The 20,926-nt window shown below is 37.9% G+C and overlaps 1 protein-coding gene and 1 long non-coding RNA gene across 2 annotated transcripts in view; one reads left to right on the plus strand and one right to left on the minus strand.

Moving 5' to 3' along the window:
* The window catches only part of RNF150 (ring finger protein 150), a 313,307-nt gene that overhangs the window by 152,109 nt on the left and 140,272 nt on the right, over positions 1-20,926 (plus strand). The gene's annotated exons all lie outside the window — the stretch shown is intronic.
* LOC103350692 (uncharacterized) overlaps positions 6,885-20,926 on the minus strand; it is a 56,272-nt gene continuing 42,230 nt past the window's right edge. The window contains exon 7 of the long non-coding RNA XR_007909096.2: positions 6,885-9,447. This is a non-coding gene — a long non-coding RNA (uncharacterized lncRNA). The remainder of the gene's footprint in view (positions 9,448-20,926) is intronic.

Raw genomic sequence — 20,926 nt, forward strand, 5'->3', positions numbered from 1 at the left:
CTTGAAGAATTTTTCAGTTATTGTTGATAAATTTTTTTCCTCCTAAGAGGCTCAATTTTTTTTAAAGATTTATTTATTTACTTGAAAGGCAGAGTTACAGAGAGAGGGGGGAGAAACAGAGAGATCTTCCATCTGCTGCTTCACTCCCCAAATGGCTACATCGGCTGGTGCTGGGCCAAGAAGAAGCCAGGAGCTAGGAGCTTCCTCGGGTCTCCCATGTGGGTGCAGGGTGTCAAGCACTTGGGAAACCCTCTGTTGCTTTCCCAAGACCATTAGCAAGAAGCTGAATCAGAAGTGAAACAACCAGGACTAGAACCAGTGCCCATGTGGGATGCTGGTGTCACAAGTGGCAGCCTTACCCGCTATGCCACCGCACCAGCCCCTAAATTTTTTATAATCTATATATATTTTTTGAGGAAAAAAATTCTATTATTTTAAGAATCTCAGTTCTTTTTTTCAGGAAAATACACTAAAATTAAGCAAGTGTTTTATTTTTTCAATATTAATGCTGCTCACGTGGATATAAATATTAAAGGGGCACTAAGAGGGAAATTTGATATTGATATATCTTACCAACATAAGTCAAATCTGTTTTTAAAACATTTTGTTAGTCATATAAAGAAAACAGATTTCATGCATTTCATAGACACATTTCTAAGAACATAATAATACTTTTCTCATTCCTTTTATGAAAAATTAACAAAACCAATCACTTAGTAATTTTGACATTCTTATAAACTAGATCAAAATGAATAAAAAATAAACCTATAAATAATTTAAGCTATGAACAACCATTGCTTATTATGAAACCTAATAAAGTCCTTAATTTTGAAAAAATAGAAACTTCAGTGTTACATTCTGAGTACACTGCAGTAAATTAGTAGTTAAAATATAAAAAAATATTTCTTGGAAATTAAAATCTTACACATAAAATAGGCTAATTCATTTTCATATTTTTTTTTGACAGGCAGAGTGGACAGTGAGAGAGAGAGACAGAGAGAAAGGTCTTCCTTTGCCGTTGGTTCACCCTCCAATGGCCGCCGCGGCCGGCATGCTGCAGCTGGCGCACCGCGCTGATCCGATGGCAGGAGCCAGGAGCCAGGTGCTTTTCCTGGTCTCCCATGGGGTGCAGGGCCCAAGCACCTGGGCCATCCTCCACTGCACTCCCTGGCCACAGCAGAGAGCTGGCCTGGAAGAGGGGCAACGGGGACAGAATCCGGCGCCCGGACCAGGACTAGAACCCGGTGTGCCGGCGCCGCTAGACGGAGGATTAGCCTAGTGAGCCGCGGTGCCGGCCCCATTTTCATATTTTTCTTACATACATCCAGATATTAACAAAATTTGAGCATGCATTTGAGAAAGAAGTTAAAGTAGTACAAAGGAGGAAATTTTATGAAACCTTATTCATTCAATAAAAAACAGAGCAGACAGAAAATGAATCAAGCAGTCAACTCAATAATTAGGGATTGTAAATTTATTTTTAAGTTTCAAAAACCTTATTGTTTTTTAAAAGATGGCATCAGTTTATTTTTTAATCTCTCCAGATAAGTTTCACTTTATTTGAAATGGCAAGGAATGATATCAATCTGACTTGATTATGAAGTGACTAAAATAAAATAAATGTTGTTACGTACAAAATGTTATACAATGTTAATGTAAAACAAATAGTAATGAGTAATTTCAAGGGTAATTTGACATTTTAAGTGCATAAACATTGTTGATTACAGTTTTTTTAAAAGCTATAATTCTATTTCCTGGCTCCTATTTAGTAACTAGAAGAGACTGGTCATTACTTTAATAAGGAACAGATTGTCTGCCCCTTAATCTGCATGTGAATTTTTAAAAATTTTATTTGTTATACAGGTTTCACGTGTTTCATATATACAGATTTAGGAACATAGTAATACATTCCACCCTACCCTGCTTCCTGCCAATGCTCCAACCCTTCTTTCTCCTCCCTCTCCCATTCCCACTCTTAATTTTTACAAATATCTACTTTCAGTTTACTTAAAGATCATAGAGTCAACCATACACTAGGTAAAAGAGTTCAACAAACCGTATGAAGAAAAAAAAAGTCTGTTCCTCAAAAGAGACGAGGCCTATAAACAATCATCAAATATCAAAATGGCTGTTTCACTCCAATACATTACATTTTAGGTACCCTATAAATTATTCTTGGATCGGGGAAAAATATGGTATCTCTTTTGGGGATTGACTTATTTCACTAAGTATAATGGTTTGCACTTGGCATCCAATTTGTTACAAAAGATAGGAATTCATGTTTTTATAGTTGCGTAGTACTCCATTTTATCAATACACCATAATTTCTTTTTTTTTCTTTGAGAACAAGTTTCACTATTAACTCTTATAATACAACTCTTTGAGGACAGAGGTCTTGCATGGGACATTAGTGCACACTGACTCCTGTTGTTAATTTAACAGTTAACACTCTTATGTATATCAGTGGTCACCCTATGCTTTTGACATGAGCTGCCTAGGCTATGGAAGCCTTTTGAATCCACAAACTCCTTCAGTATTTAGACACATGGTATTTGTTCCTTTGGGAATGGCTTATTTCACTAAGTATGGTGCTATAATTTCTTTAATACAGTCAACACTTGATGGACATCAGGGTTGACTCCATATCTTAGCTATTGTATATTGTGCTGCAGTAACCATGGAGGTACAGATAACTCTTTCAGATGCTGATTTGTTTTGATTTGGGTAAATTCCCAAGAGTGGGATAGCTGGATCATAGGGTAGGTCTATATTCAGGTTTCTGAGGAATCTCCATATTGTCTTACATAGTGGCTGCACCAGTTTACATTACCACCAACAGTAGGTTAGGGTATTAGAGAGGCAGATGTTCCCCAAGCCAGCTCCATCTAGGCAGCTTGAGCCTGAGGGTCTGTGTTATGTTGGGAGGCTGGAGGTTCCTCACAGTCCTACAGATGTGCCCAGCCACCTGTCCATCCTACCAGCCAGGGTCAAAGTCAGTGGGCGCTGTGGATTTTTCCCTCTGCTAGAATCTCTGGATCACATGCATTTATACAATAGCCACTGGCCGAATGTTGCCCTCTTCTCTCCACTGCCACCAGTACTGCCAAGAATATGGTGTCCTTTCTCAGGTAGTTGCTGTGTGTGATCACAAAGGCTGCCTGTAGCTGCCACCCAAGCCCAAAATTGTGCCTGCCCTTTCTCAGCTGGGCAATGGACACCATTTTGTGAAGAATAGGGTGAGGTAAACATGCGCATTTTACTTCCACTGGGTCCAAAGTTAACCGCTGGCCCCTAGGGCTCCTGTGCACACTCACACCACTGTCTCTCTCTGGCTGTGTCACCATAGATTGTTGCAGCCTGGTCTCACCTCCATCTCCAAGCTGCTAACCGCTCTGGCTCTCAGCTGCTGCAGCCACGCGTTGTGTGTGTGTGTTCATGCTGTGTATCATCCCTTCCACACAGGTCTACAGCATCCCTCTACCTTTTTTTAAGAATTTCCAGTGTAGTTTTCTAATTCTCCCCTGAGAGTGCACTTCCTAAATTTTTTTTTCACTAGCCTAGCACAGAATTTTGTTCCCTAATCCACCATCTTGGCATCTCTGAAATCTTAATTTATTAACCTAAGGCTCACAATTTATCATTTCTGAAATCAGTATCCATCTTGAATTGAACTTTATATTGAATGCAATACATTTCTTTATATTTTAATTTTAATTAAATGAAAATATATTAAAAATATATTAAAATAAAAATTAAAAAATATATTAAAACATTCCCTTATTAAATATTGCTTGTTAACCAATGCATTCCTCAAATATTTATATCATTTTATACACATCTTTTATTATTTTTTCACAATGTATACCAACAGGCTTAAAAATAATGAATACAAAAAATGTCAGGGTTGATTGCTGAAAGCACAATAATAATTTCTGATTTTTTCTGAAAGGAATAATGTTTGAGAAGTGCAAGCTTCTTTTTAAAAATATTTATTTTATTTGAAAGTCATGGTTACAGAGAAAGAGGGAGAGTCACAGAGAGGGAGAGATCTTCCATCTGCTGGTTTACTCCCCAGAGAACTGAAATGGCCAGAGCTGGGTCAGGCTGAAGCCAGGAGCCAGGAACTTCACCTGGGTCTCCCATGTAGGTGGCAGGGGCCCAAGCACTTGGCTCATCAGGTCATCTGCTGCTGCTTTTCCCAGGCCATTAACAGGGAGCTAAATCAAAAGTGTAGTAGCCTGGGACTTGAAAAGGTGCCCATACCAGATGCCAGTATTTCAGGTAGCAGCTTTACCTGCTGCATCGCAACACCTGCCCACTAAGCTTCTTTTTTGTAGAAATTTCACATATATTTACAGTTTTTGTTCCATCTTTAAAAAATTATTATTTTATAATTTTTTAACATTTTCTCGAATGACCCCATTAGGAGGTGAACTGTCTACTGACATGATTCCAGTCTTCCTACGTTTTTATAATTGTTCCTTCACTGCATTGGGAAAAGTCAACCAGTCTTTGATCTGTGAATTTATCCTTCAGGTAACATTATTTCCCTGTAAATTATCGTCCTGACATATCAGTTAGAACATACTCGTTTGCTTCAGGTTTGGATACAGGCTTTGTCAGTTGCTCAGCAACCCAAACACATACCTATTTTTGCTGTAATTAGAATCTTATTTCAGGTGCAAGTTTTGACACTTAGAGTTGTGTGTTCCTAGTGAGGAAATGAAGTTTGATAGTGGAAATCTGCTTGCATGGTTCTTCAATTTCAGAAAATAATATTTGCAATGATTTTCCAAATGAAAGTTGTTCATTTGTTAAAGAAAACAACCATTTTATTTCTTTTCAGGGTTGTTTACAAAACAGAAAGTGAGTGATCACATCTAGATTAAGCAAGGGGTACTGATTAGCACCAGACAGTGAATATTCTGCCTCGGTTGTGAAGGCACATGTAGAAACCTACAACATGTTGGATGAGATCTTTAGTTCCCAAGTGTGTACAGTACGTGTTCTGTGGTTATGTGTGAGCCAATAAATGTAAGTGATCAAATTGCAATACCTTAGAACTGTCTAGAATAACCTACCCATAATTTGGAACATTTGAATGAATTCTAAAAAATCAACTTGAAAGGAAAAGACAAATTTTTTGGTTTGCTTTGCTTTTTGGCTTGGTTTGCATTTGTCACTGGCCAAATTCTATTTATTCATATGCATCCATGATTTCGGCAGCATGTCTGAGGCAAATCTCTCTGAACAAGAATTGGAACTGCTCTTAATTTCTCTGTTCAATGGCTTGTGACCATCTGGGTATTTCTAGAACCAGCCTGACTGTCAACAATAAGTACGATTGCTTCAAGTGCTATCATCTTCAAAGCCAGACTGTAAATAATTAATAAGTCTTTAAGATTTGTGTTTTATGTGGTTGCCAGAACAGCAAAACAGAAGGATTGTGAGTTGGTGCTTCAGTGTGCACACTTGGTTTTTACAATATTACAGGATAAATATACAAGGGTTAGAATTCTTGATATGAATATTGAAATGATTCTACCTCTTCCAGGTAGCATAATTTGTGTGAAATGACAACATCCATCTCTAAGATTATAATTTATATTAGCAATCATTTAGTACCATCTTTCTAAAGGTTTTAAAAACCTCTTCGGAGGCTGCTATCCACCCTCTTTCTGACTCAGGTAAGTCTCCAGAACTCAATTTTTTTCTTTTGGAAAAATATGAAGTTTGAATATGGCAAGTGCTCTCTGCCTGGCTCCTAGGAGCCGTACTCTGGTCTGCAGCAGCTGCTCCTGCCACTGTCCAGGTGAGATCTCTTAAGTGGCCGCTTAACATATGTGCTTTCTTTGGCTGAGCAGAAGCCAAAAACCCATCATTACAACTATTATGATAACAGAGCCCTGACCTTTATTTCTCACTGGATCTCTATTGCTTTGTTGTACAGCCCTCTCTATCTACTTTGCAACAGTGGTGAGCTGGATAGTAAGGAGTTAAGTATAGAATAACCCTGGAAACATCACTGACACAAGCTCATGCATCACTTTGGAGCAAAGGATTTTAGCCACAATGAGGGTAAACTCAACAGCTTGGGGTAGCATTAGCTGGAGGGGGAATCAAAATGCTGGTCCAAGAATGACACCCTTTTTTACAGTGAATATTCAGAGCAATTACCAATCAATACCATATAAGTGGCCGGTGCCACGGCTCAATAGGCTAATCCTCCACCTAGCGGCGCCGGCACACCGGGTTCTAGTCCCAGTCGGGGCACCGGATTCTTTCCCGGTTGTCCCTTTTCAGACCAGCTCTCTGCTGTGGCCCGGGAAGGCAGTGGAGGATGGCCCAAGTGCTTGGGCCCTGCACCCCATGGGAGACCAGGAGAAGCACCTGGCTCCTGCCTTCAGATCAGCGCGGTGTGCCGGCCGCAGCACTCCAGCCGTGGCAGCCATTGGAGGGTAAACCAACGGCAAAAAGAAGACCTTTCTCGCTGTCTCTCTCACTATCCACTCTGCCTGTCAAAAAAAAAAAAAAAAAAAAAAAAACAAAAAAACAAACAAACAAACAAAAAAAAAACATATAAATGTGTGGACTGGTTGATTGTGATGTAGGCAGTACTATTTTGCTCTTATATAATAGATAACTACAGTATACTGATAGGTGACAGTTTAAAGTTGATTTGAGAAGTACAATTTTCCCTTCACTAGGTTACCGTGTAAAGTAAGTCCCTAGATGATAGGTACGTCTCAGGCTTCAAGGCACTTAGTTCATGTAAGAGTCAGAGACTCTGAGTTCCAGGAGTAAAGTTATTTAGTCATAAAGGCAAATGAGGGGTTGGTATTTAGCCTGGTGGTTAAGAGGCCATTTGGGACACCCACATCCCATGTAGAGTGGCAGAATTCAAGTCCCAGCTCTGCTGCTGAACCCAGTTCCCTGCACATGCACCCCCTTGGAGGCAGCAAGTGATGGCTCAAGTACTTGGATCCCTGCCACCTACATTCCCTGAGGAAGTTTTATATGCCTTTACTTTTTATTTTGCTTTAATATTATTTCCAAACCTGTTAAAGTCCCTTTAAAATGTCAACTCCTAAAGAAAAGGAGCTATTATTTCCTTTTCTTAATCTTTTTTTTACAACAATAATTGCACCCACTAGACCAGCAAATAAGTCTGTTAATAGACTGATAGCATAAAACTGTCCAGTAGAAATATAATATGAACCACACATTTAACTTTAAATTTTCTATGATTCACATTTAAAAAAAAGAAAAGAGAAATAAGAAAAATTAAATGTATTTTATGTAACTCAATATATCAGAATATTTTAATTTAACATCTAATTGATATAAAATTCCACTATAAATATATCAATATTAATTATTGAGATTTTTATGTCTTCAAATTCCTGTATATAGTTTGCATTGCAGCACATCTCAATTTTGATGCTAAATTTGCTTCAGATATACTTCAACCTACATTTGAACTTCATAAAGCTCATGTCTTAAAAAAAGTAAATTCTTACACCCAAGTTATTTCAAACATACTTAGAAGCTTTCCAGTAATTGAACCAAGCAATGGTTTCAGTCCTACTTACTACATTTCAAGTACTCAATAACAGCATGTAGTTAGTGGCTACTGTATCATCCAGAAAGCCTAATATCTGGTAAGTTCAATAATTTCAGCTGATGCCTCCTGCTAAATATGTGGAAAATGTCCTTCCCTCCTGGGATCAGAAGTAAGTAGAAAGCTGCTCCAGTAAGTAGAAAGCTGCTCCACTCTCCCTTCAGGTAGACAATTTTCAAAAACCGTGTGAGATAGCAGGCAATTGCACCTAAGAAGGTGTGACATAGAAGTTTCTAGAGTTACTTCTGCATGACTCTCCCACACATAAAAAAATTTAAGTTAGAAAACAGGAGGGACAGAACTCATATTTTTGCATTTAATGTTTTATTTCTATTTGCAAACCAATTAAAAATTGAAGAATGGTATTTAAGAAACTGAGTATTACCAAAACATAAGAGCTAGTATTCAGGACATCAGAACACTGTGAGGAAAGAAGAAAAGAGAAATAATTTTTGGCACGGTCTTAGGTTGATTTTCTCTAAAAGCAGGACTAAGACAAGGAATTGGGGCCAAACCACTTTTTTGAAAGGTGATTCCAGGAAATACCTGTTTGGAATAGGAATGATGTGATGGGGAAGGAAAAGAACTGGTAATGGGTGTGTTATCAAGCAAGTTGTCATTGTGAATAAGGAAGCTTGATCCCATTTGGGGGCTCTAGGGAATGGTGGAAAAACGCTGTGGAGTTACACCACCACAGGGAGGAGAGCTGATGTAGTTATGCAACTACCTCCTCAGTTCAGGTCTGCTCCCAGGGGATGGAAATTTATCCACTTTCTTGGTCCCCAAACAGTATTATCCAGAGGTCAAGGAAAGCCATTTAGACAGTGAGACAGGACAATGTGCACTGAGGGAAATGGGAGCTAGTAGATAGCATCTGTTGTAGACATTCTTTGATTTACACTGTAGGAACTGAACGAAGGACAGGGAGGTACATATGCTTCAGATCTTTGGAGATTTGGCTATAAATATATATATACTCAGCTGCCTGACTTTCCTCACTGTTCTAGACCTGAGATCCTGATAACATACATCCAATTCTTCCTGCCCTGAGAGCTACTGATGTAGAAGATAAAGGCCAAGAAAATGGATAGACTCCCTTCACTTACCTGTCAGTTGAAAAACTCTTCATACCAATGTTCGCAATAAGTAGCCCCTAGAATTAATTTATGTGCCAAGCCAAAGGATATACAGTGTTTTTGGCTTCTTTGGAACCTGAGATAAAGTAATGATTCTTAAAAATCCCATTTAGTATCTGCCAAGGGCTATAATCATATTCCATACTACTTTTGCTGTATTCCCTCAATGTATAATATAGGGTTTGCATGTTAACTGACCTTAATATTATTTCTTTGACACATATAATCTTACTATAGGGAAAGCCGTGTGGGGATTCCCAGCTCCTAAAAATCAAAATAGCAAACTACAATTGACCTTTAAAAAGGAATTTTTCCAAATAGAACTGTGATGGAATGAGAAGACCGTGCCAAGATGGCACTGGTGAGCAAGCGTCAGTTACTCGGGAAATGGCAGTGGAACCCACCTGGCAAAGGAGCTTGCCTAGCAAAGGAAGTGATTGTTTATGGCATAAACCACCCCTTGACCAGATTGGCTGCCTCGGATATATAAGCTGCTGCACCAACTGAAATAAATGAGTCTGCGAGCTCCTCTAGCCTGCTTTCACCTGACTCCCAGTGTCTATGTTGTGACTCTGTACTTCTTGCCTCGATCGCAGTCCTCCTCTCAGAACAAATCCACAGCAACATCGAACATTTTAATGGATTCTCACCTCTGCTATTCAAAGACTGCCAGAAACAAATTGTTGAAAACTAAAAAGAAATACAGAGATTAAATGATGAGATTTGATATTCTGCAGATCAGGAATTTCAGAACAATTCTGCCATCTGCCAAAAATCATGAGAAGTGTTTCATGTTTATTTCCCTATCCCATGCAGAGTTATAATATAGTACACCATTAGTATCAAGAAGTTCATTATATCCAAAATATTGTGATTATTTAATTGTTTTTTAATTGTCATTCTAGGTTCTTACTGTGTATTGTTACAGATACTCTAATAGGGAATAATCATGTTTTTCTTCTGTAGTTCAAACAAAACAAAGCACAATTTCATATTTGTTTTTACTATGTGACTGTTTCAGACTAAAATTATACAATTTTTATTTTTCCTTATGTTGAAAGAGTACCATGAACTTGACCTTTAATTGCTACCCCAGTTATGTTTATTTTTTCTCTTTGAAGGCTAGTTTTCTATTCATATACATTAATGTTTTCTTTCATTGACCAGTGTGGGTAGAAAGTTAATCCTTTACTATTATAGAAATGTCAACTTGCCCTGCTTGGGGTTTATGATCCCCAACTATTGGAGGAGGTCCCTGCAGCACTCAGGTGCTCTAAGTTGTCCTGGCTCTTGCTTGTTTCCAGGATCCAGTAAAAAAAATCACTGTGCTGCTTCCCACAATGCCTCTTTTGGCCTCAATACAAGTTTTACATTACCTGGAACATTTTAAATGTTTACTTGATAGATGGTGTTAATGAGATTCTTACTGACACTTATTGAACATGTGCTGTGTTCTGAAGACTTTAGACATATTCTTTCACTTAATTATTCAACTCCTTGGACTAAATAGAAATAATGAACCTGAAGTTTAAACACTTAAGAAACCTTCCAGGGTTCCCCAGCTATAAGTTATGGTAAATGTCTATTTAATTTTATTTATGAGAATATAAGGAACATAAAACTGCTAGGAAACTGGACTCTATTATTGTGTCCTATCCTGTGATTCCATTAATCTGTTTCTTAATGAGATTTATATGTACTCTTTTTTATTTTTTATTTTTAAAATTTTATTTAAATTATGCAAATTTCATGTATTTCATATACAGATTTAGGAACACAGTAATGCTCCCCACCTAGCCTCCCTCCAACCTAAACTCTAACACTTCTTCTTCCTCCCTCTCAATCAGCTTACTTAATGATCTTAAACCTACACTAAGTAAAGAGTTCAACAAATAGTATGAAGAGAAAATAAAACACTGTTCCTCTGCAGAAAAGGGCTGTAAACAACCATCACATCTCAAAATGCCCATTTTACCCCAAAACATCACATTTTAGGTATTCTGTTAGGTTACCTCAGATCAGAGAAAACATGAGATATGTCTTTTTGGGACTGGCTTATTTCACTAAGTATAATGATTTCTAGTTTCATCCATCTTGTTGCAAAAGACAGGATTTCATTTTTTATAGATGAGTAGTACTCCATAGTGTTTATGTATACTATAATTTTGTTGTACAGTCAACAGTTGATGGACATCTGGATTGATTCCTATTTCTTAGCTATTGTGAGTTGTGCTGCAATGAGCATATGGGTACAGATAACTCTTTCAAATGCTCATTTCTTTTGGTTTGGGTAAACTGCCAAAAGTAGGTCTATATTCAGATATGTAGGGTATCTCCATACTGTCATCCACAGTAGCTGCACCAGTCTGGATTCCAACCAACAGTGGACGAGGGTACCTTTTTCCACACATCCTCACCAGTGATGTTTGTTTGTTGATTTGTTTATGAGAGTCATTCTAACTGGAGTAAAGTGAAACCTCCTTGTGGTTTGGATTTGCATTTCCCTGATGGCTAGTGATCCTGTTATTTTTTTTAAGTGTCTGTTTACCATTTGAATTTCCTCTCTTGAAAAATGCCTGTTCACCTCAAGAGGCTTCCATAACCTTGGCAACTCATGACAAGAGCCTTGGGTGATTACTGACGTCAAAAATAAGAGTGTCAATTGTTAAATCAACAACTGGAGTCACTGTACACTTGCTCCCCATGTAGGATCTCTGTCCTTAATGTGTTGTACAATGTGAATTGATGCTATAACTAGTACTCAAACAGTACTTTACACTTAGTGTTTTTGTGTGGGTGCAAACTGTTGAAATCTTTACTTACTATATACCAAGTTGATCTTCTGTATATAAAGATAATTGAAAATGAATCTTGATGAAGAATGGGATGGGAGAGGGAGTGATAGATGGGATGATTGCAGGCGGGAGGGAGGTTATGGGGGGGAAAGCCACTATAATACAAAAGTTGTACTTTTGAAATTTATATTTATTAAATAAAAGTTTTTAAAAAATGCCTGTTCAAGTCCTTTGCCCATTTCTTAAATGGGGTTGCTTTGTTGTTGAATTTCTTGGGCTCTTTAAAGATTCTTCATGGTAATCTTAAATCAGTTGCATAGTTTGCAAATATTTTCTCCCATCCTGTCAGTTGCCTGTTCACATTGCTGAGTATTTCTTTTTTTTTTTTTCCTTTGCAGTGCAGAAACTTCTCAGCTTGATGTAATCCCATTTGTTCATTTTGGCTTTGATAGCCTGTGCTTCTGGAGTGTTGTAGAGTTTCTGCAATGTTCTCTAGTAATTTGATGGTGACAGGTCATAGATTTATGTCTTTGATCCATTTTGAGTGGATTTTTGTGTAAGGTGTAAGGTATGGGTCTAGTTTCATACTTCTGAATACAAAGATCCAGTTTTTCTAGCAGCATTTGTTGAAGATACTGTCTTTGCTACAGGGATTGATTTTAGCTCCTTTGTCAAAGATAAGTTGGTTGTAGATGTGTCAGTTGATTTCTGGAGTTTCCATTCTGTTCCATTGGTCTACCTGTCTGTTTTTATGCCAATACCAGGCTGTTTTGATTATAACTGCCCTGTAGTATGTCTTGAAATCAGGTATTGTGATGCATCTGGCTTTGTTTTTGTTGTATAAGATTGTGTTAGCTATTCCAGGATGCTTGCATTTCCATATGAATTTCAGCATCATTTTTTCTAGATCTGCAAAGAATGCCTTAGGTATTTTGATTAGGATCACATTGAATCTATAAATTACTTTTGGTAATATGGACATTTTGATTCTTTCAACCCTAGAACATGAAAGATTTTTTTCCAGTTTTTAATGGTTTCTTCTATCCATCTCTTTAGTGTTTTATAATTTCATCATAGAGATCTTTGACATCCTTGATGAAATTTATTCTAAAATATTTAATACTTTTTGGAGCTATTATGAATGTGTCTGATCTTAAAAGTTCTTTCTCAGCCATACCATTGTCTGTGTATACAAAGGCTATTGATTTTTCTGTGTTGATTTTATACCCTGCCACTTTACCAAACTCTTATGAGTTCCAATAATTTCCTAGTGGAGTGTTTGTGTCCCCTATATTTAGATGTCATCTGCAATTATGGATATTTTGATTTTTTTTCCTTTCCAATTTATATCCCTTTGGTTTATTTTTTTCCTAGTGGCACTGGCTAAAAATTCCAGGACTGTATTAAATAGCAATGGTGAGAGTGTGCAGCCTTCCTGATTCTGAATATTAGAGGAAATGTTTCTAGCTTTCCCCATTCAATAGGATGCTGGCCATGGGTGTGTCATAAATTGCCTTGATTGTGCTGAGGAATGTTCCTTCTATACCCAATTTATTTAAGGTTTTCATCATGAAAGGATGTGTATTTTATCAAATGCTTTCTCTGCATCAATCTAGATAACCATTTTGCTTCTGTTCCTCAGTTTGTTAATGTGATGTATCATGTTGATTGATTTGCAAATGTTGAACTATCCCTGCATACCAGGATAAATCTCACTTGTTCCAGATGAATGATCTTTCTGATGTGTTGCTGGATTCGATTAGCTAATATTTTATTGAGGATTTTTGCATTTATGTTCATCAGGGAAATTGGTTTATAGTTCTCATTCTCTGTTGTATCTTTTTCTGATTTAGGAATTAAAGTGATGCAAGCATCATAGACTAGTTTGAGAGGATTCCCTCCCTTTCAGTTGTTTTGAATACCTTGAGAAGTATTGAATTCAGGTCTTCTAAATGTATGGTAGAATTCAGCAGTGAATCCATCCTGCACTGGGAGGATCCATTCTGTTGGGAGGGTCTTTATTACTGATTCAATTTCCATCTTGTTTATCAGTCATTTAGGTTTTCTATGTCTTAATGACTTAATTTTGGTAGATTGTATGTTTCTGGGAATCTATTCGTTGCTTCTAGGTTTCCCAATTTGTAGGCTTGCAGCTCTCTTTGTAGTAGTAATTCCTTATGATTCTTATTATTTCTGTGTTATCTGTTGTTATTTTTTTTTCTCTTTGATTTTATTGATTTGGTTCTTTATGTCTTCTCCCTTTTTTTTGTTAGTTGGACCTGTGGTGTAGAAATTTTGTTTATTTTTTCAAAAAACCAGCTTTTCATTTCACTGATCTTTTGTATTTTTTTGTTTCAATTTTGTTTTTCTCTTCTCTAATTTTAATTATTTCTTTCTATTATTAATTTGGGGTTTGATTTGTTGTTTTTCTAGATCCTTGAAATGCATTGATAGCTCCTTTATTTGATACCTTTCCAATTTCTTCTTGTAGTCACTAATTGCTGCTGTAAACTTCCCTCTTAACATTGCTTTTGCTATGTCCCCAAAATTGTGATATGATGTTTTGTCATCTTCATTCATTTCCAGAAATTTTGTTATTTCTCTTTTGATTTCTTCTATGACACACTGTTCATTCAGGAACATGTTGTTCAGTCTCCATGTGTTTGCCCATGATCTGAACATTCTTGAGCTGCTGATTGTCAGCTTCATTCAGAGAAGATGAATGGTATGACTTTGATTTTTTTGAATTTGCTAAGACTTGCTTTTTGACCTAGCCTATAGTCTATCCTAGAGAAAGCTCTCTGCACTGATAAGAACAATATATATTCTGCAACCGTGGGGTGAAAAGCTTTGTAGACATCAGTTAGGTCTATTTGGTCCATAGTGTTGATTAGCTCTGTTGTTTCTTTGTTGATTTTCTGTGTAGTTTATCTGTCTACTGATGAAAGTGGGGTGTTAAAGTTCCCATTGCTAATGTATTGGAGTCTATGTCTCCCATAGATCCATTAACATTCCTTCCTTTTAAATAGCCAGGTGCCTTGTAATTGGGTGTGTATACATTTATTATAGTCACATCTTCCTGTTGAATTGATCCCTTAATCATTACATAGCACCATTCCCCATCTCTTTTAACAGTTTGTACGTTAAAATCTATTTTGTCTGATATTAGGATGGAAACAACTGCCCTTTTCTGCTTTCTGTTATCATGGAATATCTTTTTCCATCCTTTCACTTTCAGTCTGTGCATTTTGTTGGTAAGGTGTGTTTCTTATAGGCAGCAAATAAATGGATTTTGTTTTTTAATCCATTTGGCCATTCTGTATCTTTTAACTGAAGAGTTGAGGCCATTTACATTCAAGTGCCTATTGAAAAGTAACGATTTGGCCCTGCAATTTTTCCATAATATTCCTATTGTTTACTTTGGATTTCTTTTGTACTTTTACTGGGGGATTTTATACCTTCACATTCGTTTGTACTGATGGCTGTCTTTCTGTGTTTCTGAGCGCAGCACATCCTTAATCATCTTTTGTAAGACTGGACGAGTCATGACAAATTCTTTCCGTTTCTGCTTGTCATGGAAGATCTTTATTTCACCTTCATTCATAAATGAGAGCTTTACAGAGTATAATATTCTTGGTTAGCAGCTCTTTTATCTTAAGATTTGAACTATGTCTTGCCATTTCCTCCTAACCAGTGTAGTTTCTGATGAGAAGTCACCTGTGAGTCTAATCAGAGATCCTCTGAAAGTAATTTAGCATTTCTCTTGTGCACATTTTAGAATCTTTTCTTTATGTTTTACTGTGGAGAATTTGACTACAATATGTCATGGTAAAGATGTTTTTGGTCATGTCTGTTAGGAGTTCTGTATGCTTCCTCTACTTGACTGTCCCTTTCATTCTCCAAATTGGAGAAGTTTTCTATAGTTATTAGACTAAATGGGCCTTCTGTTCCGTTCTCTCTTTCCACACCTTCAGGAAATCCTCAGACCCATGTGTGAGGTCCTTTGATAGTATCCCATAAATATCCTATATCCTACACTATTTTTAAGTTTTCTGATTTCTTCTGTGGTTTTTTTTTTTTTGGTCTTACTGAAAGATTTCCAAACTTTATTTTCTAGCGCAGATATTCTTTCTTCTGTCTTGCCAAGTCTGCTGTCAAGGCTTTCCACTTCATTTTTTGTTTGATCTGTTTAATTGTTCATTTCTAATATTTCATTTTGATTTCTCTTTAAAATCTCAATTTCATGGGAAAAATTTTCATTCACGTCATATATGGTTTTCTTTACATGTCATGTATGGATTTTCATATATATCATATATGGATTTCTTTCTGATTGCTTTTGAGTAATCCTATGACTAATTTTTTAAATTCCATTTCTGGCATTTCTTTCATCTTTTCATCTTCACATACTAATATTGAATTGTTGTTCTGTTACTTTGAAGGGGAGGGTCATGGTGTCTTCCTTATTCATGTTTCTTGAATTTCTGCATTTATTTTTATACAGTTGTAGAATTTCTTGTGTTTTTTTCTTCTAATGGCTTTTATTATTGAGCTATGCATCCGCGACTTAATGGAATGTCTGCACTTGTGAGCAAATACCAAGAGGTGTATGGTGGGTGTGACCAGGGACCTCTGGTCAGTGCTCCAGGATGGAGCAATTATCCATGGTAACACCCAAGTATGAGGAAGGTAGATCTCCTTTTGTTTACAGAAGTGGAGAAATGGTCACATTTGTTGGTGTGATAACCCCCTCACCTTCTCTCCTCCATACTGAGCAATGCCCAAGTGTTAGATCCCAGTGTGTTCAACAGTCATCCACAACACCATATGAACAACACAATGATCTTCATAGTCCTCACTGTGAGCACAGTTCCCACTGCAATGACCTGCCCCCATGCAACCAAGGAGCTCTGAGCATGATTGTCCAGAGACCCAGCTACACCCTGTACCTTCTCTGGTAACCACCGAGTCCCCACGATCTCAACACATGACTCCCATAGTTGCTGAGTATAGAGGTTGGCTCTGCCCTGCCAGTCTGTCCAGTCAACAGAAAGTCAAGATGCTCCCTGAGCTAGTTCTGCCTAGGAGTCTTGATCCTGGGAGGCTGGGGTTGCCTTACAGTTCTGCAGGAATGCACCGCCACCTCCTAGCCTGGCTGAAAGTGGGGACCATGGATTTTCCCTCTGCTAGAATCTGTGGATCACATGCATATACAAGAACCACTGGCCAAAGGTTGCTCTCACCCAGCCACTGCTGCCAATACTACAGATAAATTGTCCTGTTTCAGCCAGTTGCTGTCTAAACACACAGAGTCTCCTGTAGCTGCTTTTCAGACCAAAATGGCACCCACCCTTGCTCAGCCAGGCAGATAGCACTGCTGTGCAGAAGTGGCGCGAGATGAATATGCCCCCTCTACCTCCACTGAGTCTGTAGGCAACTGCTGACCCCCAGGGCTCCAGTCCAGACTCATGCCACACTCTCCCTCCAGCTGTATCACCACAGTTTGCTGCAGTTCAATTTCACCTCCATCTCCAAGCCACTACAAAACCACTTCCTGCTCTGGCTCTCAGCTGCTGCACTCATGTGTTGTGTTAGTATTCCTGCTGCATGTCCACACCCTCCACATAGGTCCATGACATTTCTCTCCCTCTTGTAGGATTTCCAGTGCGTTTTTCTCTCCAATTCTCCTGATAGTACACTTCCTACACTTTTTTTTTTCATTATTTATCACTAGCCTATCACAGTGTGTCACTCCCTATTCCACCATCTTGGAATCCCCATACATCATTTGTTTATAGAAATAAAAATTAGAATTTAAAAAATTTTAGAAAAACTAATAAAATTGAATTATTATAAAATCTATTTATTTTTTATTTTATAAAGATTTATTTCTTTAAAAGAGTTATACAGAGAGAGGAGAGGCGGAGACAGAGAGAGAGAAAGGTCTTCCATCTCATGGTTCACTCCCCAATTGGCTGCAACAGCCGGAGCTTCACCTTTCTGAAGCCAGGAGCCAGGAGCTTCTTCCTGGTCTCCTATGCAGGTGCAGGGTCCCAAAGACTTGGGCCATCTTTTACTGCTTTCCCAGGCCATAGCAGAGAGCTGGATTAGAAGTGGAGCAGCCGGGTCTCAAACCGGCGCCCACATGGGATGCCGATGCTTCAGGCCAAGGCATTAACCCACTGCACCACAGCGCCGGCCCCATAACATCAATTTAACACTCTATGATTTGTTTTATTTCAACCTGGACTCTATCATATCATATTTGCCATTTGAAATTTTCATAAAAGCTAGAAGCACAGTATTATTTTATTTTTCCTTCTGATTTTAATTTTTACTTAATGTAGTACTTTTACATTTTTATGGTATACAGTGCAGTATTTCAACACATGTATGCAATATGAACTGAGCAAAGAAGATAATTAGCATTTCCATTTCCTTATTTTATTTTCCCTGGTTCCTATAAGCCCCTCTTTTCCTGTTCTTCAGACAGAACATAATACATTGTTTTGAACTGCATATTGAGGCTGATTTGCTGACTATATCCCTAGAAAATGCTACAGGTGGGGCTATAAATAAATTACCTTGTTTTATTTTCACTAATCTCCATATAGTTATTATAAATTTATAGCGAATTCTACATACTTATATAGTAGAAAAATGAATTTTCAAAAAAAACATATGAATCATTAGTCTTGTCAAGTGTAGCTGAAGAATCAACAAACATGAGTTAATTATGTTAATAGAGCCATTCCAAGGAAAAATAAAATTGACTATTGTTAGCATCTCTTTTAAAGATTATCTTTCCGGGCTGGCGCTGTGGCTCACTGCACTCATGGGAGACCAGGAAGAAGAACCTGGCTCCTGGCTTCGGATAGGCACAGCGCTGGCTGTAGCAGCCATTTGGGGAGTGAACCTGTCAAATAAAAAGAAAGATTATTTTTCTGCTTATAATTAATTGTCAGGCAGGTATTTAGCCTGTCAGTTAAGATGTCACTTAAAATGCTTATATCCTATATGGAAGTATATGGGCTCTGGCTACTAACTGCAGCTTCCCACTAATTCATGCCACAGTGGGCAATAGGTGTTTCTGTGTCACCCATATGGGAGGCCTGTATTGAGTTCCTGGCTCAGCCCTGGTCCTGTGTCATTGTGCACAAATGGAAGTGAACCAATAGATTAGAGATCTGTCTGTCACTATGTCTTTCTCTCTGCCTCTGAAATAAAGAAAACACATAAATAAAATTGTTATTGACTACAGTGATAAATCTCCACTGAGAAGACCTGGCATGTAATTAAAATATATTTCACTAACATCCAGAGTTCAATATATTTCAAGTTCACAGCAGTGCACTGGGAAATACAGATTCATTAATGTTGACTCAACAACTCAAATGAACCTGTGTATTTTCACCTTGGAAGTCTTATGAAGAAATCATGTCAGTTGGTTTGTACTATATATATCAGTTTGGTTCTTGAATGATGCATTTTCCAACTCCTAAATTGGTCCTACTATGAATTTAAGTTTTTATCCCCTGAAATCTATGTTTAATCTCCTAAGGCCGTTTTCCAGACAGCATCCTTCCACATCCCAGCAAGTATGCTAACACATGGTTCTCAGATAAGGTACATCTATCAGTTTAGCATTAACTTCTCTCTGCAGTAGAAAAGTTAATAAGAACATACTTTGGAGCCATACAGAATGACCACTGCCATGGTCATGTTTGTGGACATACTTTTCTGAAACATATGAAAATACTAGAAGTGAATTTGATTGTCAAATCAAGTAAATTTATTGAAGTCAAATTAAATTATAGGCCACCTGAGAAATTACATGGAAATTTAATTGAGACTGTGACTCAGAATTTTAAAGATCTGGATTCTTGAAATTTTTAAAAGTTTTTTTGACTACCTTTTTATGTAATATGGGAAGAAAAAACAGAAAATTCAACTCAAACTGCCTTTACCAAATTAACTGTAAAAATCTAGAGGTAGATTTACTTCAGATGTGATTTAATCAAGGCTCAAATTGTCATAGTTTATTTCTTCTCTGATTTGTGGCTTGCCTCTTTAGTGACAGCTCTGTTTTCACTCATTTCCCCTAGTAATAATAATTTAAAAAAAAAAAAACCCTCCCACAGATGAGTTTCCTTTAAATCATTTGTATTTATCTGAAAGGCAGAGAAAGATCTCCCATCCTGTGCTACATTCTCCAAATGCCTGCAGTAGCCAGAAGCCAGGAACAGGAACTCCATCCAGTTCTCCTTCGTGGGTGGCTAGGACCCCAAGTACTTAAGCCATCACTTCTGCCTCCCAATGTGCTCATTAACAGGAGGTTGTTATTGGGAGGAGAGCATGGAACTCAAATGCTGGCACTCTGATGTGGAATGTGGATGTCCCAAGTGGCATCTGAACCACTATGTCAAATGTTCACCCTGCAGATGCTCCTGTCCTAAGGTCAGTAGGAAAAGAGGTCATTTGCTTTTCTCAGAACTCAGAACTCTGTGCCTTGCCCATGCTTGAGCCAGTTGTGACTGTGGCAGGTGAGACAAATTGCACTGATTAAATTGAGTCCTTGTTAGCTTTGTGACACAGTATTGTATTTGCATTATAACAAATTCATTGTCACAGAGGGGACCTGTACTGTGTTGTATCAAATTTACTATTGAAGAATGGGCTTCTGCTGCATTGTGTCAAGAGAAAGGTATCGAGGATACTAGCTCATTTTATTTTTACCAGTGGTAAGACAACAGTAATGGAACTAATAAAAATTAATATCTATTTAGTGGCTTTGATATGGCAGGTCCCATGCCAAGTGATTCACTGTGAATGATTTCATTTCATAAGAGGACAAGACACTTCCCCCTGGCGGGTACTTTTCTCTAATTACTCCAGTCATAGGGGCACCAATGAGACTGTAGGTTGGAAAGGGTGTGGGAGGTTCTTAAATAGACATAAGAATCAAAAGATATAATTTGGGTATTGGGAAAGTGGGTTCAGAGGCAATATTAGGTATTCATATCAGATCAGGGTCCCAAGTCTCAAGTGAAAACATAATGACTTATGAGATTTTCATCTTAGCCATGTTCACATGATGAAGTAGAGATATAGAAAAGGTGGATTTTTTAAGGATTTATTTATTTGAAAGGCAGAGTTACAGAGAGGCAGAGGCAGAGAGAGTCTTCCATTTGCTGGTTCACCAAATGGCCACAGTGGCTGGAGCTGAGCAAATCCAATGCCAAGAGCCTTGAGCTTCTTCTAGATCTCCTAGGTGAGTGCAGGGGCCCAAGGGCGTGGGCCGTCTTCCACTGCTTTCCAAGGCACATTAACAGGGTGTTGGACTGGACGTGAAGCAGCTGGGAATCGCACCAGTG

Source organism: Oryctolagus cuniculus, chromosome 8 (genome assembly GCF_964237555.1).
Source record: "Oryctolagus cuniculus chromosome 8, mOryCun1.1, whole genome shotgun sequence".
Taxonomy (NCBI): Eukaryota; Metazoa; Chordata; class Mammalia; order Lagomorpha; family Leporidae; genus Oryctolagus; species Oryctolagus cuniculus.